This window comes from Salvelinus sp. IW2-2015, linkage group LG34 (assembly GCF_002910315.2).
Source record: "Salvelinus sp. IW2-2015 linkage group LG34, ASM291031v2, whole genome shotgun sequence".
Lineage (NCBI taxonomy): Eukaryota > Metazoa > Chordata > Actinopteri > Salmoniformes > Salmonidae > Salvelinus > Salvelinus sp. IW2-2015.
In genome coordinates this window covers 3,115,117-3,136,543 of record NC_036873.1, presented here as the reverse complement: position 1 = coordinate 3,136,543, position 21,427 = coordinate 3,115,117, and the positions used below count along the sequence as shown (strand labels likewise).

At 41.6% G+C, this 21,427-nt stretch overlaps 1 pseudogene; it reads right to left on the bottom strand.

Moving 5' to 3' along the window:
* Nucleotides 1-5,971: 5,971 nt before the first annotated feature.
* Nucleotides 5,972-21,427, bottom strand: part of LOC111958408 (uncharacterized) — a 27,217-nt pseudogene continuing 11,761 nt past the window's right edge.

Here is a 21,427-nt window from a genome sequence, read left to right as displayed (position 1 = left end):
TTCTAAATGTACAAATGTTAGCTTAATTACGTCACTCCGTGAGGCAGCCCGGTTCCAAATCGAATGCAATCAACTTTCAGCCGATTCAAAACATGCCTGCACGTGCGCCCGGGTGAGATTAATCTAACCATGTCATTTTTTGCTCTTGTTGGGGAAACAAAAAGTTATTATAATATAACCTGTAATTGAATSGTCTACTGTAATGTTGTCTGTGTATTGTTGAAAATAAAAAATCAGGTTTTCTGAAACACCAAAAGTTTTTTTCTGTTGTCCTTATTATTTTGGGGGTTTGTAAACAGATTGGAGTATGAGAATTGCCAGCTACTGGATGCATTTTATATATAGTTGATTTTCTGTGAACAAATGTTATATTATATTATTTGTTACCATCAGCTCCTGTAATATTTACTCCAACCATAATAACACTGGTTGAAGGGGGGAAGAGAGATTGAATATGATGACCCTGTGTTATACTTAATCAAGTTGTATTAGTCATATGCAGTGGCAACCCGTCATTCAGGGCAGAGGCCCACCTGTTCTGAGCACCACACTTTTAGGTAAAATATATATATATGTATGTTATTTTGGCATTAATATGTGTCATATTACCTGGTGTTGAGGTTAATGCAAGGTTCTGCATTCTCCTCCCAGGCTCGTTGTGAATAAAATGAGAATTCAAATATGGGAAACATGGATGATTCTGCACATTGGCCTGGATATTGATGATGTTTTATGTCATGACCAGGCAAAGGTTGAACAATTATTTTACCACATTTTTTACCACTATAGCCTCATCTCTAGTTAAGAATTACCGACCTGCTATGGACAATAATTCATTAACAACTTGTACCTTAGCAAAGTTATCACAAATTATTTGCTTGAGCTGTACATGGTAACAGAGGACAAAGTTTCCAATCTACTATGCTTAATGAGCACAAAAAAAGCAACTGGGCTGGATAACCTTCCTGCAAGATTCATAAAGTATAGTGCTTGTGTCACTGCTAAAATGATAACACATATTGTAAACCTTTCTATTAGTAGTGGTACATTTCCCAATGCAGCATACCACCCTGCATACCACTGCTGGCTTGCTTCTGAAGCTAAGCAGGGTTGGTCCTGGTCAGTCCCTGGATGGGAGACCAGGTGCTGCTGGAAGTGGTGTTGGAGGGCCAGTAGGAGGCACTCTTTCCTCTGGTCTAAACAAAGATCCCAATGCCCCAGGGCAGTGATTGGGGACACTGCTCTGTGTAGGGTGCCGTCTTTCGGATGGGACGTTAAACGGGTGTCCTGACTCTCTGAGGTCATTAAAGATCCCATGGCACTTATCGTAAGAGTAGGGGTGTTAACCCCGGTGTCCTGGCTAAATTCCCAATCTGGCCCTCAACCATCACGGTCACCTAATAATCCCCAGTTTACAATTGGCTCATTCATCCCCCTCCTCTCCCCTGTAACTATTCCCCAGGTCGTTGCTGCAAATGAGAACGTGTTCTCAGTCAACTTACCTGGTAAAATAACGRAAAAAWAAAARWAAAAAAATGATCTCAAAACAGCCCGGGTGTTTCCACTCCACAAGAAAAGCATTAAAACAAATGTAGGAAACTACAGACCTGTGTTGATTCTCAGCACCTTATCCAAAGTTGTTGAGAGATTCGTTTTTAATCAACTTGAGGGATACCTTCTCGAGCACAAACTTCTTTATGATCTCCAATCTGGCTTTAGAACCGCTCATTACGTTGATACTCGCCTCATCCACCTTTTTGACCACATCAAGCAGGAAAGTGAGAAAGGGAACTATACAGGTATGGTCATGTTTGACTTGCAGAAAGCTTTTGACACTGTGGACCATGATATTCTCCTGATGAAACTGTAATGCATGGGTCTAAATTATGTAGCAGTGAATCGGTTTAGGTCTTATCTGACCAACAGAACACAAGTATGTAATGTTGGTGATGTTCTGTCAGAGGCCAAATAAATATCCCGTGGAGTACCACAGGGATCAATTTTAGGGCCTCTTATTTCTTATATATGTTAATGATATGCCAGGTACAGTAAAGTGCAAACTSCTGGTTTATGCTGATGACTCAGCCATACTGGTATCAGGGAAGGATAAAGTTTATATAGAGGAGACCCTGAGTAAGGAATTGCATTTTGTTAGAGACTGGTTGATTGACAACAAATTGTCGCTACATTTGGGAAAAACTGAATCGATCTTGTTTGGAACAAAATGTAGATTTCTTAGGGCTGACAAGATAAAGGCAAACTGTGCAGGCCAGGAGATTGAATCTAAAACAAGTGTAACTTATCTTGGTGTGTCCCTAGATCAATCCCTTCCTGGGGACCCGATTGCTGCTAAAATTCTTTCTAAAAAGGGGAACAAATTGAAATGTTTATCGTAACACTAGATATTTTAACATCAAATTGAAGAAATTGCTGGTCTCAACCTTGATTCAGTGTTATTTTGATTATGCCTGCTCTGCTTGGTATAGCGGTCTATCAAAAAAAGCTGAGAAAGAGAATGCAGGTCATGCAAAATAATGTTATCAGGTATATGCTTAATGTCTCCCCTTGGAACCATATAGGGGTACAGGAGTTCCAGGAGGTGGGCTTGTTGCCGTTCAGAATGGACCAACTTAAACTTAATTATATGTTTGACATCTTAAGATGATTGTGCCTGAGGTTATATGAAAAAAACAGACTGATATGGTCTGCAACCAACAGTTACAATACCAGAGCTTGTGTTATGTCCTGTAAAATCCCAAAAGTAAACAGGACTGCGAGGAGCTATACAAGCATTTGTCTATGGAATAGCCTCCCCTTGGAGATCAAGCAAAGAAAAAGTAGGTAAAGGTTTTCATTTGGACAAGGTTGTCTAAGAGAAACCACTCCATTGTGCTCCCTACTGCTGGTCAGGTGTATTTATTTGAACGATAGGTGTGATGTGCAATGAATAGATTGTTTTTTAAGGTCGAAATGTGCAATTCATATGGTTGATTTTTAAGGTTAGGAAAAAGTGTAGGGAATATTGCCACTTTTTAGGATGTCAATATAAATGAATGCATTTATAATTTTGTCTTGCCTTTTAATCATGATATGTGTTTTTCTCCCCAATTTCGTGGTATCCAATTGATAGTTAGTCTTGTCGCTGCAACTCCCGTATGGACTCGGGAGAGGCGAAGGTCGAGATCCATGCGTCCTCCGAAACACAACCAAGCCGCACTGCTTATTTACACAATGTCCGCTTAAACCAGCCACACCAATGTGTCAGAGGAAACACCGTACACCTGGCTACGGTGTCAGCGTGCATGCGCCCTGGCCCACCACAGGAGTCGCTAGTGCGCGATGGGACAGGAACATCCCTGCCGGCCTAACTCTCCCATAACCCGGATGACGCTGGGCCAATTGTCCGCCGCCCCATGGATCTCCCGGTCATGGCCAGCTGCGACAGAGCCAGGACTCAAACCAGGATCTCTAGTGGCACAGCTAGCAACTGCGATGCAGTGCCTTAGACCACTGCACCACTCGGTGAGGGCAGAGGACCAATTTTAAGTGATATCTTCTGGCTCCACACTGTACATTGTTGTTTATGTCTGTTAACCAAAATAAATTYAATAGTAACTACATCTAGCTTGTTCTTTGGGTCAGCTAAATACAATCAATACATGGATCACACCCCAACAAACCTAAGTAGCTACTGTATTTCAATTCTCTTTCATTTATTTTTACAACAGGGTGAGTTGAGGTTCAATTACAAATGCAAGCAACTGCTTTTTTTGGGTGATGCACAGCTTGTTTCATTAGGCCTGTGTAACAGGATAAAACATGCCTGCTTAACATTCATTTCAATGAAAAACATTCACAAATACATGAACCTCTTTCTCAGTGACAGACAGTACTTTATATAGCTTTCGATGCTATTCATGTGATTCGTGATGACATTAAAATATGGTCTGGTGGTGTACAAAACCACTACAATAACACCCTTGTATTGCATAGGCTACAACATATACATACAATTCTCTCTTTATACAGGCTAGTAGTAAAACAAATTATAGAAGAAGCATATAGATTCAATGTAACAAAAACCCATAGGCTAGCTAACACCGGAGCTAAAAATAGTTAGGGCGAATTGGCAGGCTAGTGCTAATGRACAGATCGAAATGCACAGAATGGTTACCTGGAGGAAAGTGGGGGAGGGTCATGCTTTTTCAATTTTGGTCAAGGGGAGGGTTTAGTATTTTTTTTTTTTTTATTCTAGTCCAGGAGAGGGTCATGTAATTTGTAATTGACAAAATGTCAATATTTCTCAGTGTTTTAGAGTTAGTTGCTTATTGGGATATATATATATATATTCTGATTCTCCGCTGGGTGCGCAATTTCAATTGAGGAGAAGGCGAAGATGAGGAGGACCGGAGCTCAACTTTTATAGCTTGCTACTACTATAATTGATTTTAGTAAAAACAATTTCTTGCCAATTATCAATTTATCAGAGTTACTGACCTCACAATAAGCCCGATTTAAGTGACTTACATTGTGGTGCTGAAACGTGAAGCAGCAGCAAAGGCACAATCAATTGGAAATTGACAGCACATGGTGCTGAAAGTAGACAAATTCGAGTATGCATAATTCATTTAAACAGTCTTCATTTTAATACCCTCTCATACCCCATCAGAGACTTGGTCCTAAAGAGTGCATGGTGGGTGGAGGAATTGATCGACAAATCGATGGACATCGCAGCCTAATTGTCTGTCAAACAGACTTACGTTTTATTAAAGAAAATTGCAAAAAGCACAGGCCTACCCCTTTACCAGCTTATGATTTTAAAGAAAATAAAACTGATCCGATTATATAAGGTGATCTACAGTATAACAGCGCCTTGTTCTAGAAACAAGCTGTGAAATAACCTGGAAAGACTCGACTCCGATGCGTATGGGAATATATGGGGAATGGTTCCCAGATATCCCATGTGTACGTCTCAAGCCACACTGCTACGATTTCTTCCCTATGTCTGTTAAGGCTACTCAGGGAGGAGAAGCTCGTGTAACAGTTTGCACCTGATGGGCGTCCATGGTGTGAACAGTCGGGTGCTTCTTCACATAGTTCGCCTCAGTAAAGCGCTTCCCACACGTCATATGGCTTGTCGGTGTCTGTCCTACTGCTCGGCCTCTCATGTTGTGACCCAATGACACCAGAGGTGGAAGAAGCAGGAGCCACCACCCTCAGGTGGTTAGTCTTTGAGCTCCCTCCTTGACCTCTAGCCATTGTTTGGGTGTTGTTGGGATTGTGTGCTGTGTTAAAGGCTAGGTACCTCGCGGTGAACGCCCACAAGAGGTACCTATACAGACCCTATGAACCAATTCACTAGGCATTAGATGAGATACTGAAGAAGGCTCTTCCTGAAAGACTACCACCAGGGGGGTCACCCCCCACCCCTCATCATGGATTCTGTGGTGTTTGTATCATAGGAATAGGAGGTCTATCTCTATCAGCCCCAGGCCCTGCTTCATCCCTGCACTGAGACTGTGAAGAGAAGGGTCTGGGCTGCAGACTGGATCCCTGACTGGAGCCTCCGTCTCTCTGATGACGACCAGGAGTCTGTCCCTCGAGCTTCGGTCCGATTTGGTGCCAGGGTTTCTGACCAGCCGCTTCAGAGGTCCAGTCTCTCCCACCAGCAACATCAGATATCAGCAGGTCCTCATGGACTGCAGACTGTAAAACACATATTGAACAGAAAAGCATAATGGTTTATATAAAACTCTACTGTACACACAGAAACATGACATTATAAAATGTTAACTACAATCAAGCCAATTTCTAACAACGTGATTCAAGTACCTAAATATATGGAGCCATTGGAGTTTATTATTTAAAAAAATCCATGTGTTGATTCAAGAATTAAGAATGTTTTGGATTGACTGAAATAAGGGAAACTCAGTCCCTGCAATGATAAAAAAAATAACCAAGTCAGTCAGCACAGATTCAATTTTCTATTTAATTTCAACAAAAATGGTCAGTACTTTTATTGCACAAAAGTATACATGTGACAAGTATTGTAGAATAACTTCTCACTATGGTAACACTTTTCTGTTAATCTGGTATCCTCGCTTTGATAAATTAATTTTAGAACACTTTGAAAAAGGTTTGCTTTGATAAAATTATTTTTTAGAATGCTTTGAAAAAGGTTCAACATCGTCACTACTTAATGTCAAGAAAACATTCATTAAGGAACTATCATTTCCCGATAAAACACCAGCATCAAACAGGACAAAGTTGTCACTTTCCATCGGATAATCATTTTTACACCATCATACCATCTCCTCTGCCTCATCATACTCATTCTTTCCTCAGTTCACCTCATCCAGTTCCCGACTACATCCAAAACCAGCAGAATTAACTACAAACAAACTAGTACATACACTATTCATGGGGCGTGTGCATTTTCTGCTGGTGTATTGTCAGGTAGCTCCTCTCTAAGAACCTCTTCCCGCAGTGCGAACGGGTGAATGTCCTYTCCCGTGTGGACTTTCAGGTGCATCTTGAGATGGTGCTGGTGGGAGAACCTCTTTTCACACTGAGAGCAGGTGTAAGGCTTCTCCCCTGTGTGGACCCTCTGGTGCCTCTTCAGGCTGGAGGAGTGTGAAAAACTGGCCCTGCACAGGACGCAGCTGAAAAGTTTCTCCCCTGTGTGAACTCTCTGGTGCCTCTTCAGGCTGGACAAGTGTGAAAAACTGTCCCGGCACAGGTGGCAGCCGAAYGGTTTCTCTCCCGTGTGCATCCTCTGGTGGATCTCCACCTGTTTAGAGAAACGAAAGGCTTTCMCACAGAACGAACACGGGAAGCGCTTCTCTTTGCTACCAGATCTACTGATAGCGTTACTACTACTGTCMTTTGTCAATGGGCTTGTGTAGCCATTTGCTGTTGAGGCACTAGCATTGTCTGAGGTCTGGTTTAACATAAGGAGAGTGTGAGGAGGATGAAGGCCAGGGAGTGTTTGTGTTGTCACAGGGTCCATGTTCCAGTTGATAGATCCTATAGAAGGCAGGCTGAAGRCAGCATCTGTTAGGGGGTTAACCTGAGGTGCCATCAGTCTCTCTGAATCACAACTATAGGAGCAGGATGGAGCATCGCTAGCCGAGTCTGTATCTGTTCTCTCCTGCTGCATAGGGACACCTTCCCGTCCCTGCAGACCAAATCTACGCCTTGCCCTGGTCTCAGCCAGTCTATTGTCATGGATACTAAATTCAGATTTAGTTTTGTGTTCCCCTGTCTGTTTCTGGTTGTGGTTAACAGTGTTGTTCCCCAGCCCAGAGTTAAGTACACTGTCCCATCCACTAACATCCACTATGTCGCCTCTGGTCATGGCCTGCTCGGTGATGGCGTCCTCTGGGCTCTTGGCTATACCAGTCTGTGAACCCAAGATGGTTGCCCAGTCTCCTCTGTTAGCCTCCTGCCAACCACCTGCAGGAAGAGGTTACAAAATCTAATTCATAAACATGGCAGAGAAAACTCTATATATGGAGTTTGTCAATTACCTGGTCAAGTTCATACATTATAATACGTGTTTTTGTGTATAAACATAAGGTGTATTCATTTAATTTCAKGAATGGAGAAAAAACAATAGCCAGGTGCATCACTATTCCCATTGAAGATCTATTACTATATGCAGGCTATATGTATTTCTCCCTTACCTTGCTCCCCCATCTTTAGTCCACTCAGCAGGTCAATGCTCTCTGGTTCATCTTCTATTGTCTCCTCTTTGACAACCAGCAGATCATTCTTCCCATCCTCCATGTCTACTGACTGTAAGAGRTACAGAGTGAGAGGATGTTGGATTAAGAAATCTGATATGAGCACCCTGCTATGGAGCATCTTCTGATTGGGCAATGAGGGATTGCTATGAATACTATACAAACATGCTAGTTGATTTGATTACTTGACACTTTTTAATTCATCTTATGATAATTGAAAGGCATGGTCCAAAACTTAAGACCAAATTAACCAAGACCTGGGCTTGTAACCACAAACTATCTCAGAGTAGAAGTGCTGATTGAGGATCAGGTCCCGCACCTGTCTATATAGTCTTATTCATTTTGATGACCAAACTGATCTTAGATCAGCACTCCTACTTTGTGGACAGGCCCTGACCTAGTACCATTAAGACGTTAATTCATAGTGGGCTCACCTCAGTGAGACTGTGTGTGGTCCTGTGCTGCTCAGCTGGTTCCTCTGTGGCTTCAGGAGGWGGTGTAGTCTGGTTGTCCTCTATGACCATGGTCCCCTTAGGGTTCCCCAGACTCTCCACACATCCCTCCTCCTTCAACAGCAGCACCTCTGGACCCTCCTCCTCCTGGAAGAGACAGGTGATACAGATTACACAGACATACACTCCCCCAGGTACATACACACAGATAATAAACACACTTTAAACATGGAGGGTCCATACTTGCAAACATAAGCAACCACTTAAATTTAAACGGGTCCCCCGATACAARATATGTATCAGCCAATTAAAATCGTGACGAAACGCTAAATTGTAGCTGGTCCCATCAGACAACATGGCACACAGTGAGGTTAGCCCTATGCTAACCTCACTGATTTTATCCTGGCACAAGTTCTTCCAACCACACGTTCTGATCATCAAAACAACTATCATGTGTATTTGACTGACTGGTCAAATTGCTTTCGGTGTAAATTGCCTAGTCCACATAATTGTTGCAAGTGTTCGAATCGCACAAGTTTCACACTCTTTGAAATGTAGACTTACATGTATTGTCTTAGTGTGTTGAAAAGGGACGTAGCCTACAGCCAACAACTTGAAAATGAAGATTAAGAATKAATCGTTAAGCCTTGCACAAACACACTGCTTTTGGCAAATAATCATATTGTATAGGTTATTTAAATGGTCATACGCATACACTTAAATGTAGGCCTACATGTTTATATGCAATTTCATAATCATCTGCTTTGTCACAAGCTAGGTTTCCATTTCCTTCCAATTGGCGACAGATTTATGTGAATATTTAAAAAAAAATCTGCATAAAGAAAATACACTTTTTTGCTTAAGTTTCCATATACCTAATAAAAATCTAAAGTTCAATACGTTTTCAACCCTGAGTTTTTCAACTCTACAGATTGTGACAAAACTAACTGTTGCAGTAAATAGCAAATGTGCCTACTCTGGCATATACAGTGCAGGTACACAGTAAAATCACCCGTGTTAAATTCACTGTGTCAAAAATGATCGACTCCCATAGAGTTGTTTTAGTAACTGCCACTGCCAAATGACCCCTAGTGTCAGTGTTGATAACTGGTGTTAATTGCTAAGGTGTAAAAATTTACTCTATTAGTTGTAGACTTTTACTCAGTAAGTGTAAACATAATCACAACCCTCCCCATAAATTCAATTTCTGCGCTCAAATTTCCTATTTTCTCAACGCCATTGTTGGATACACAAAATCCTAATTTGTTCTACACAAAGGTGAGTGTTAAACAGTTATTTCACTGATTTTATTTAGCTATTTTAATTTAAATACTTGGTTGTCAGACTTCAGTGTAACATAAAAAGTCGAACAGTTTTGACTTTGTGTGTGTTGCAGCTAATGTTTCACTTTTTGCACGTCTTTGTGAGATAGCTCGCCCCTGTCCTGCGCAGTTAACTCTGCTTCATGTGGTGGTTCCATGGGCTTGTGTCTCATTTCAGCACCAAGCCTTTTTAAGCCTCATGTTAGTTTGTTCTCTTTATTTCAGCTGCTTACTAAACTTTTTCAGGATCCTGTCTTTCAAAGATAATTTGTAAAAATCCAAATAACTTCACAGATCTTCATTGTAAAGGGTTTAAACACTGTTTCCCATGCTTGTTCAATGAACCATAAACAATTAACTTGTTAGGGCTAGGGTCTTTTTTTTCTAAATTTCCGCCTGACTGACGTGCCCAAAGTCAACTACCTGTTGCTCAGGCCCTGAAGCCAGGATATGCATATAATTGGTACCATTGGAAAGAAAACACTTTGATGATTGTAGAARTGTTAAAATAATGTAAGAGGCTATAACACAATAGATATGTTAGGAGAAAATCCAAAGAAAAACCAACCAGAATWAATTTTGAGAGCCCATGCGCTTACAATRGAAAGTATAGGGAAATGATGAATTCTAGCTCCCAGGATGCAATTCCTATGGCTCCCACAGGGTGTCGGCAGTCTATGTTCAATGTTTCAGGCTTGTAACTTCCAAAACGAGTAAGAAATTAGTTTTAGTACAGGGACACACTCTTGGAAATTCGTGTTTGGTCGAGCAATGAAGACAAGACGCACCTGCTAATATCGGTTTCCTATTGAACATACTTCTTTCCGAATGAAATATTACATTTTAGGGTATCGGGAGGAGTCAATAGAAACATATTTTGACTTCTTTTAACAAAGTTTAGTGGTAGATTTTCAGATTCCTTTCTCTGCATGTTGAACGAGTGGCTTACTCAAATCGATGGYGCCAACTAAACAGACTTTTTGGGATATAAAGAAGGATTTTATCTAACAAAATGACACTACATGTTATAGCTGGGACCCTTTGGATGACAAATCAGAGAAAGATTTTCAAAAAGTGAATATTTAAATCGCTATTTGTGAATTTATGAAACCTGTTACGGTGGAAAAATATTTTGATGTGGGGCGCCATCAAACAATCGCATGGCATGCTAGTGGGACGCCTAGTCCTAAGAAGTTTGAACATGCACCTGTGGAACGGTCGTTAAGACACTAACAGCTTACAGACGGTAGGCAATTAAGGTCACAGTTATGAAAACATAGGACACTAAAGAGGCCTTTCTACTGACTCTGAAAAACACCAAAAGAAAGATGYCCAGGGTCCCTGCTCATCTGCATGAACGTGCCTTAGGCATGCTGCAAGGAGGCATGAGGACTGCAGATGTGGCCAGGGAAATAAATTGCAATGTCCGTACTGTGAGACACCTAAGACAGCGCTACAGGAAGACAGCTGATCGTCCTCGCAGTGGCAGACCACGTGTAACAACACCTGCACAGGATCGGTACATCCGAACATCACACCTGCGGGACAGGTTCAGGATGGCAACAACTGCCCGAGTTTAACCAGGAACGCACAATCCCGCCATCAGTGCGCAGACTGTCCGCAATAGGCTAAGAGAGGCTGGACTGAGGGCTTGTAGGCCTGTTGTAAGGCAGGTCCTCACCAGACATCACCGGCAACAACGTCGCCTATGGGCACAAACCCACCATCGCTGGACCAGACAGGACTGGCAAAAAAAGTGCTCTTCACTGACAGGTCGTGGTTTTGTCTCACCAGAGGTGATGGTAGGATTTGCGTTTATCGTCGAAGGAATGAGCGTTACACCGAGGCCTGTACTCTGGAGCGGGATCGATTTGGAGGTGGAGGGTCCGTCATGGTCTGGGGCAGTGTGTCACAGCATCATCGGACTGAGCTTGTTGTCATTGCAGGCAATCTCAACACTGCGTTACAGGGAAGACATCCTCCTCCCTCGTGGTACCCTTCCTGCAGGCTCATCCTGACATGACCCTCCAGCATGTCAATGCCACCAGCCATACCGCTCATTCAAAACCCTTTACAATGAAGATCTGTGAAGTTATTTGGATTTTTACAAATGATCTTTGAAAGACCGGGTCCTGAAAAAGGGACATTTCTTTTTTTGCTGAGTTTATTATATTCTTGTCAGGACATCACCACCGCTCAGTGTGAGAAACGTTTGCACAAAGAATTGTCTCCTTATTCCCATAACCTGAAAGATCCCTACACCGCAAATGGATATGTAAGTATACATTACAATTGATAAAGGGCATCTGCGTTTAATTCTTCTGGTATGGTATCAGAGCAAATGGGACTTGGTTATTTGTTTTTTCTTTCAAGATTAGTAACCATGTTCAWTTTCTTAAGGAACATTATTACAACCCTAATAGTGGAGAAGGGTACGGTACCTCTGGTATAGAATCAAAACCATTGAGGAATTTGGCTTCAGAGAAACTGCCCACTCAATTATACTCTGGAGGCYCAACTGCTGAGAGGGAGTCCAGTCCATCCACTTWGGCTACCCTGAGTGAAGACCAGTGCAGAGAGGCCATTTCTCATATGAAACATTCTTCTGATGAAGAAACAGTCAAACAGAAGATGAAATTGACCTTTGAGTACAGGAAGAAGATGACCCACGACCGAGTAAATGCTSCACCATCGAACCAAATTTTTACGCTTTCCGGATGCAAGACTTAAAAAAAAGAAAATTAAGTTGTATAAATTGTGTTTAATCACTAAATGCCAATTCAGGTTGGCCAGTAATAGTAGTTCAATAATGTGTAGGCTGGTGATTTACTCAAACTGTGTTAGGTTAAAGTGGAATGTTTTGTGAGAAAGAAATTGACTTGCACAAAACTAAAGTTTTTGTTTCAGATTGAACAAGATTTTGTGCTGCTGTTTGGAGGGGGAACATCAGCCCAAGTTTTTGCAGAGGTGGCCAACTACATTTAAGCAAAAGATCCTCATGCTAAGCAAGACCCTAAGCAAGGCCACTCAGGGAGCTGAACTTCAGGAGCTGATCCAGGTGGCAGAATCTGCAGTTGATGAGGGAGCTGACACGAATGTTGAAGGTTAGATGATTATCATTTATATTTCAAATGACTCTGAAATGTTAATGTCACTGATGATGGAATTTACCATTTTAAATCAGGATYTCTTTGTTTAGGATGGGACGGTGATCTTTCCTCCATCCTTCTCCTGCTCCATTTGATTCCTCCATCACAAAGCCGCAAAAGACCAGGCAAGATGTCTCAATCCCAAGCCGAACAGCATCTTGTGATATTCTAAAAGGTTTGTATTGGCACTCTTATTCTTGGACAGTGCTGCAGCCGTTATTATGAACTACTGATGGTGTTAGTTTTTATCGTCTTCAGGCAGGAACCAGTATCCAGGAGCACCTTGATGCGATTGACCAGAGCCGCCAACCATATCTTCTTGCAGTCGGGACCATGAAGAGCAGCATCCATTCTTACTTCATCATCCTGGACAAGCGAGCCTTGCATGTCAACGAGCACTCTTGGTGCCTTCGATGAGCTTTTCAAGACTCACTTTGTTTTTAGTACTGCTTACAATACAATGCTGCGCAACATGTACACCTTCATAAACAGACAACTGTGTACAACAGACATTGGGAAGATTAAGGAGACTCCAAGGGTTGCTGAGCTCAGAGCTAGACTCCTGCACTAAAATTTGATTTGATTTGAGCTCAGAGCTAGACTCCTGCACTAATGCTGATTAAGTTATATGTTTTGTTTGCCATGCTAGTCATGGAAGTACCAACTTCCTCGTGAGGCATCTCAAGTTGATGCATGGAATGTGCCCTGGTAGAACTCTTAAACTAAAATGTGGTCAAGCAGATTGTTGTTGTGTATTTGGTAGATTTTCAGGCTTTAGGAAGCATTTGAACAGGGCACATTCCGGAGACTGTCATATTTTGTTAAACGTTAACTTGAATGCTAATACAGCCGTTGATAATCAGCCATATTCCTTCAAATTCTAGTTGTAACCAGGTTGTACCAATATCTAACAAGAACACACTTGATATGTGTGCGTCTGCTATTGCACAACTGCAGTCTGCAAGTGTAGGTCAGATAACTGTAAATAGTTTTATCTTCCATGGAAGAAGGAGTTCAGGARATACAGGGTCAAGCTAAAGCGACCGCTTATGTATATCTTCAAAAGACACAAACTGTCAGAAAAATCCAACATTCTTTTCAGGATATTGAAAAGCCTTTCGCATTGTTGAATTCGGTATCAAAATTAAGTGCTTATTTCAAACAAAAATGGGGAACAGTTCAACCAGTTAAAAGTCCTTGGTGTTAGATTTGACCATAGAAGAAACAACACTACTGGAACTCATGATCAAATAGTCCTAACTGATACATTTTCTTACGTTCCAATTCTTGAGACATTGCAGTCAATTTTGTAGAACCCAAAACACAAGTGGCATGTTTAACTCGGGGCACAATTTTAAATATGGAGTTTACTTTGATTTGGAAGATGGCCTAAAATATACATCCTCTCTTTTCTAACGAGAAAAATGCATTGCAAATTCAACTATTTTGATGACTTTGAGACTGATAATCCATTGGGATCAAAAAAGGTTATTCACAATTTGGGAGGTATATACTTTACTTTGAGAAATKTTACCCCAAAGTTGAATTCAATTTTGGTAAATATTAACTTATGTGCACTCTTCCATACCCAGGACCTTAACTTATGCATTGGAATCCATTCTTGAGCCAATAGTAAGCGATTTGAAAGTGCTTGAGACTGAGGGTATTGAAGTTCCCTTCTTCAGTGGTCGTATACATGGCAGTATTATCCAAGTAACTGGAGATAATCTTGGTATACATTGCCTGTTTGGTTGTGTGGAATCATTTAGTGCTCGTTATTGTTGACGTTTTTGCCTCAATGAGAAAGTGGATTTTCAAACAGTGTTCTCTGAGGATTACCAAAGAATGACTTTACGAACAAAACACATGAACTCAGACCATTGTCAAACTACTCAGTCAAACCCAACACTACCTCATATGTACGGTGTGAAGCATGCTTGCTTATTGAACTCTGCAGTACTTCAATACTACAGACAATTTTTGTTGATATAATGCATGACATTTTAGAAGGAGTTGCACAATGAGGTAAAAGTTGTTACACTATATACAAGCCAACTTTGTGACTGCTAAAGATGTGTACGGTAGAGTTCATTCATTTAACTATGGCCACACAGAGAAGAGGAATCGTCCACCTGCACTCAAATTGGATGGGAGCAATGATTTGGGTCTAAATGCTATTTAGTCTTGGTGTCTCCGTAATTTGCCATTGATATTTGGTGATCTGGTACAGAAAGATGATAAATACTGGCAGCTGCTTCTGTTACTACTACAAATTGTAAATATTGTGTTTTCTCCTATACTAACAGAGGGCATTACTATCTGGGGCGGCAGGTAGCCTAGTGGTTAGAGCGCTGGACTAGTAACCGAAAGGTTGCAARATCGAATCCCCGAGCTGGCCCTGAACAAGGCAGTTAACCCACTGTTCCTAGGCCGCCATTGAAAATAAGATTTTTTTCTTAACTGACTTGCCTAGTTAAAGGTTAAAAAAAGAAAAGATAATATCTATCTGAAGCACTTAATTGMTGAACATCATAGGCTTTAAGTATTTGTTTCCTSATAGAAATCTGTTAACGAAACACCACTTCATGACACATTATCCTCGTTGTATAAGGAATATTGGGCCCGTTCTTCACTCGTGGTGTATGCGCTTCGAGGCGAAACATAATTTCTTTAAAAAGAAATGGAAGAGTTTTAAGAATGTCACTATCACCTTAGCCAAGAAACACAAATTGCATGGCATATAATTGGGAAACGTTCAGCCAGGATAGACTAGCTATAGGTCCAGGAAAGATGTCAAGGCTCAATGACCTGAAAGAAAGCCATGAGATTGTGGCCAAGTTGAATGTCTCAGTGCACAYAAATGTTTTGTCAGTTAAATGGGTAAAGCACCATGGTGGTGAAGTAGTCATTGAAATGGCACTATTTTACAAAATTAAGGCTATTGTTCCAAAAGACTAATGTTTTTTTGGTTGGGTCAGCTCTTGAAACCTTAAGTTTTGATGATCACTTGCATGCATTTAAAGTTGTTTTGAAGCAAAGTCCACCATGCAAGGTATTTACCAACCCAAAAACATCCCACCATGACGAAAGAACAAATTAATGTCTGCAATTATACAATTTTACCAAAACTTCCTGTTTCCATCATCACAGCTGACTTTACTCAAAAACTGTGGATGGAAACGTGGTTACAGATGCATCATTTGACTCGAGGAGGATGAGCGTTAGTGTACAATAGGATTATAGGTTGCATTCTCATTATCATCCTACATGAGGCAGTATTGCAGTTCCTTTAAAGATGTTTAATCGACAGTCTTAATGTAGGATGACACTTGGCTGTCATTAGTATATTCTTATGTAGGCTACACTTACATGCAGGCCTATAATGTTTTATAGGCTATGAATTATTATAAATCATCCCTTTCGCCACGTGCGTTTTGAATCTAACATCAAGGTCCGGCAGTGAACAGTTTTTTCCTAAACTAAAAAGCTTGATGCGGGAGGGGCTCATGGTGAAAGTGCACTATTGATTTAGAGTCAACCGCTTTAGCAGAGTGTGCCGCCTAGAAGTAATGGTGATAATGGTAGCCTACATGACTGAAATTTGACAAATGTGTTTACGATGTATGATAAACTTATGTTGTAAGGACCTTGTGGATAGGTGTGTGTGAAACAAAAACAAAAACTGTGAAAATGTAGTCTAACATTAGTAGTAGCTGGTAACCTAGTCAAGGATGCATCAATACAATATTGGCACCCAACATTTTGTTACAGGCCAACGGAACAAAAGTAAACCTTGAATTTGAAGGTTTAAAATATCCATCTAGTTGCTAGGGTTGACCTATTTTATGAAATGCTATTGGTTGGTGGATATAAAGTCTAAGGTCTTTGATAGGCTGATTAARAATTTGTGCCAGGATATAAAATCAGTGCTAACTGTTGAGGTTAGCATAGGGCCAACATGTGCCATGTTATGGGACCAGCTACTACAATTTAGCATTCTGTCACGTGCAAGTATACTGATGATTTTAATTGGTTGATATGCATTTTGTGCCAGATAAGCAACCATTTAAAAAATTTATGTTTGCACAGTGGTGTAAAGAATACCCAACACTCATCCTTAAGTAAATGTAAAGATACCTTAATAGAAAATTACCAAAAAATAAAAGTGAGTCACCCGGTAAGATTCTACTTGAGTAAAAGTCTAAAAGTATTTGGTTTTAAATATACTTAACTGCAAAAATATACTTAAGTATCAAAAGTAAAAGTACAAGTATAAATAATTTCAAATTCCTTATATTAAGCAAACCAAATAACAATGCTATTATTTTTTTAATCTACAGATAGCCAGGGACACACTCAGACATCATTTATAATGATTTATCATTTATAATGAAAACTACTAGAGTTTTCCAAGATGGCATAGCAGTCATATGTCTTTGTCTTGTCCTATGTATACATCTTTTATATATTTTTCTTCGCATTCTTTTTAATATTTTTCCTAAACCTCAACTTCAAAATACTCTCCTGCAACCCGCCTCACCCAATGGGGTGTGGATCTGTTTTTTTTTTCTAAAGAATTTCTATTTACCTCCGAACTGGAATACCTCAACTGAAGCTAGCTAGCTAACTAGCTATCAGCCAGCTAACCACTGCTAGCGGTCATCAGCTAACCTTTAGCTCGGAAAGCTCTCGCCAGTTCGTACAACACGTTTCAAACCAGAGCATACCGGACCTCTTTTTCTCTCCATATCCCAGGATTCCTACCGCAAACWCTGAACCTTTTCATCTGGATCATGGCAGTTAGCTAACCGCAACCCGGGTTGACTCCTCCTGGCTAACGTTTCCGTCCCGGAGCAAGCACCAACTAGCCTGGAGCTAGCCTATGCTAGACCTGTGCTACTCCTGTGCTACTCCTGAAGCCCACTCCTCGGCTACAATATCCGGACCCCTTCTACTGCCGGTACGGGGCACGGAACCCCGCCGATCCTTCACGACTGGAATACCAACATAATCTGCCGAGGATCCCAACAGGCCCCTCAGGCGCGACGTCCCCTGAAGGCCCATTCTGCTAACCGCGGCCTGCTAGCTATGTATAGCATATTGGACTGTTAGCTGATCCATTGGCCAGTTTCTTGAAGTACTATACCCATTTTGCCAATTGGACTTGGACCACTCTGCTACTTGGAACCCTACTAATTCCACGACTGGTCTATCGACATACCGCACGAGGCGGCAAAAACAGACTTTCCCCCATCGCGACGTCTCTCTAAGGCCCTTATGCTAGCTTGCTAGCCCCGGCCTGCTAACTGCTAGCTTGCCAGCCCCGGCCTGCTAACTGTCTGAATCGCCGAGTCCCCAGCCAGCCCAACCCCTCACTGGACCCATACGATCACTTGGCTACATATGCCTCTCCCTAATATCAATATGCCTTGTCCATTACTGTCCTGGTTAGTGATTATTGTCTTATTTCACTGTAGAGCCTCTAGCCCTGCTCAATATGCCTTAACCAACCATTTAGTTCCACCTCCCACATATGCGATGACATCACCTGGTTTATTACTCAATGCCTAGGTTTACCTCCAATGTACTCTCTACTATACCTTTGTCTGTACATTATGCCTTGAATCTATGCTATCGTGCCCAGAAACCTGCTCCCTTTACTCTCTGTTTCGAACGTGCTAGACGGCCAGTTCTTATAGCCTTTAGCCGTACCCTTATCCTACTTCTCCTCTGGTGATGTAGAGGTTATTCCAGGACCTGCAGTGCCTAGCTCCACTCCTACTCCCCAGGTGCTCTCATTTGTTGACTTCTGTAACCGTAAAAGCCTTGGTTTCATGCATGTTAACATTAGAAGCTTACTCCCTAACTTTGCTTTATTCATTGCTTTAGCACATTCTGCCAACCCGGATGTCTTAGCCATGTCTGAATCCTGGCTTAGGAAAACCACCAAAAACCCTGAAATCCCTAACCATAACATTTTCCGCCAAGAGAGAACTGCCAAAGGGGGCGGTGTTGCAATCTACTGCAGACATAGCCTGCAGAGTTCTGTCTTACTATCCAGGTCTGTACCAAAACAATTCGAGCTTCTACTTCWAAAAAATTGACTTTTCCAGAAACAAGTCTCTCACCGTTGTCGCTTGCTATAGACCACCCTCTCCCCCCAGCTGTGGCCTGGACACCATATGTGAATTGATTGCCCCCCATCTATCTTCTGAGCTCGTGCTGCTAGGTGACCTAAACTGGGACATGCTTAACACCCCGGCCATCCTACAATCTAAGCTTGATGCCCTCAATCTCACACAAATGATCAATGAACCTACCAGGTACAACCCCAAATCTGTAGCAACTGGGCACCCTCATAGATATCATCCTAACTAACTCGCCTCCAAATAGACCTCTGCTGTTTTCAACCAAGGTCAAACGACCACCCCTCATCACTGTCAAACACTCCCTAAAACACCTTCTAATCGACCTGGCCTGGGTATCCTGGAATGACATTGACCTCATCCCGTCAGTAGAGGATGCCTGGTTATTCTTTAAAAGTGCCTTCCTCACCATCTTAAATAAGCATGCTCCATTCAAAAAATGTATAACTAGGAATAGATATAGCCCTTGGTTCACTCCAGACCTGTCTGCCCTTGACCAGCAGCACAAAAACATCCTGTGGCGTTCTGTATTAGCATCGAATAGCCCCCGTGATATGCAACTTTTCAGGGAAGTTAGGAACCAATATACACAGGCAGTTAGGAAAGATAAGGCTAGCTTTTTCAAACAGAAATTTGCATCCTGTAGTACAAAACTAAAAAAGTTCTGGGACACTAAAGTCCATGGAGAATAAGAGCACCTCCTCCCAGCTGCCCATTGCACTGAGGCTAGGAAACACTGTCACTACCGATAAATCCACAATAATTGAACATTTCAATAAGCATTTTTTACGGTTGGCCATGCTTTCCACCTGGCTAACCATCTTCTACTCCTATTTTACGTTTCCACACTCATCGCTCACAACTAATCTCGATTTCACTCAATTATTGCAACCACGACGTTTTAAGTTATATTTCTTGTATAAATATACAACAATTAAAACATGGCAAAACAGACACCAGCATAACACAACACCATACATACACTAGCCTGAACATCCAAACACCAAGCATATACAACCCTATTTCGCAGTGCCGGATGCTGTGCTGCACCCATATTTAAGAGCTTTTGGACTATACAAGGAATCGGTGAAGTGGCTTGCCTAAGAAGAGGCGCTGTAAGGAGACCTGTGCTCCCATAATGAGAACAGGCTATGTGGAAACTGAGCTTGCACTTACAACCTCCTGCAAAATTGTTATAACACATATTTTCCTCTCTGATTACATTCAGACCCACAAAGAATTCAAAAATCCCATATTTTGGATCCACTCCAATATCTTTGGGTGAAATAAACAGCGTTGCCATACAGCAACAAGCATTTGGACCTGTTGACACAAAAAAGGCACCAGTGATGAAAAAACACCATTGTAAATACAACCCATATTTATGTTTATTTATGTTCCCTTTTGTACTTTAACTATTGCACATCATTAAAACACTGTACATATACATAATATGACATTTGGAAATGTGTATTTCCTTGAAACTTGAGTGTAATGTTTTTGTATTGTTATTCACTTTATTATTATCTATTCTAACTTGCCTTTGGAAAGTAAACCTACTGTATGTTTCCCATGCAATAAAGCCCCTGAATTGAATTGACAGAGAGAGAGAGAAAGAGATGAACAACTGGATTTACGTTCAGTCACTGGTCCATATACTGTTTAGTGTTGATGGGAATAGGCCTGATCTGAACTAAATCCATCTCTCTCTCTGTTCTCTGCCCCCCCAAATTACCTGTAGAGTAAGTAGCTTCCATACATTTTTTTTTTGTTTTCATTTTTGCAAATATCGCTCAGAAAATGAGGATATGAAACATTGTGCCCTACCCTGGGTGACCAGTGTTTGTCTAGCATTCTTTCATTGTACTTGTGATATGCCAAACATATTGGCATATGACACGGAGTATAAGGGGTGGAATGGTAACCAAACAGTCTGGATTCCAGGCTAAAGCAGCCCAAACCTGGTAGTTGTCTGTTGGCCGTCTCCCCAGAGGCCTCCCGAATGATGGGTTGGTGATGCACCAGGTGATAACAGCACAGCAGAGTTGGACTGTGTGAAGCCTTCATAGAACACTAATGCTAACAGGGTTATTTTTCTCTGATGTCGAGAAACAGATCCTCCCAGACCTGCCATAGACAACTCTGGTATGATGCAGAATTACCGACAGACAAGGACAAATAAACAGGACCACTTGTTTACCCACAGAACCTGCACAGGCACAGACAACCTCGGCTTACAAACAGAACTGCCACAGGCACAGACCAAACACTCTGTTACAACAGAACCGCACAGGCAAAGCACAAACACTCTGGTTACAACAGAACTGCCACAGGTCACAGACACAACACTATGGTTACAAACAGACCTGCCGCAGCACAGACCCCAAACAACAACTCTGGTTTACAACAGAACTGCCCACAGCACAGACAACAAACATCTGGGTACAAGAACCTGCACCAGGCACAGACCACAAACACTCTGGTTTACAAACAGAACCTGCCACAGGCCAACAGACACAAACACTCTCTGGTACAACAGAACCTGCCACAGGCACAGACACAAACACTCTGGTCAAACAGAACCTGCCTCAGGGCCAGACACAAACACCTGTA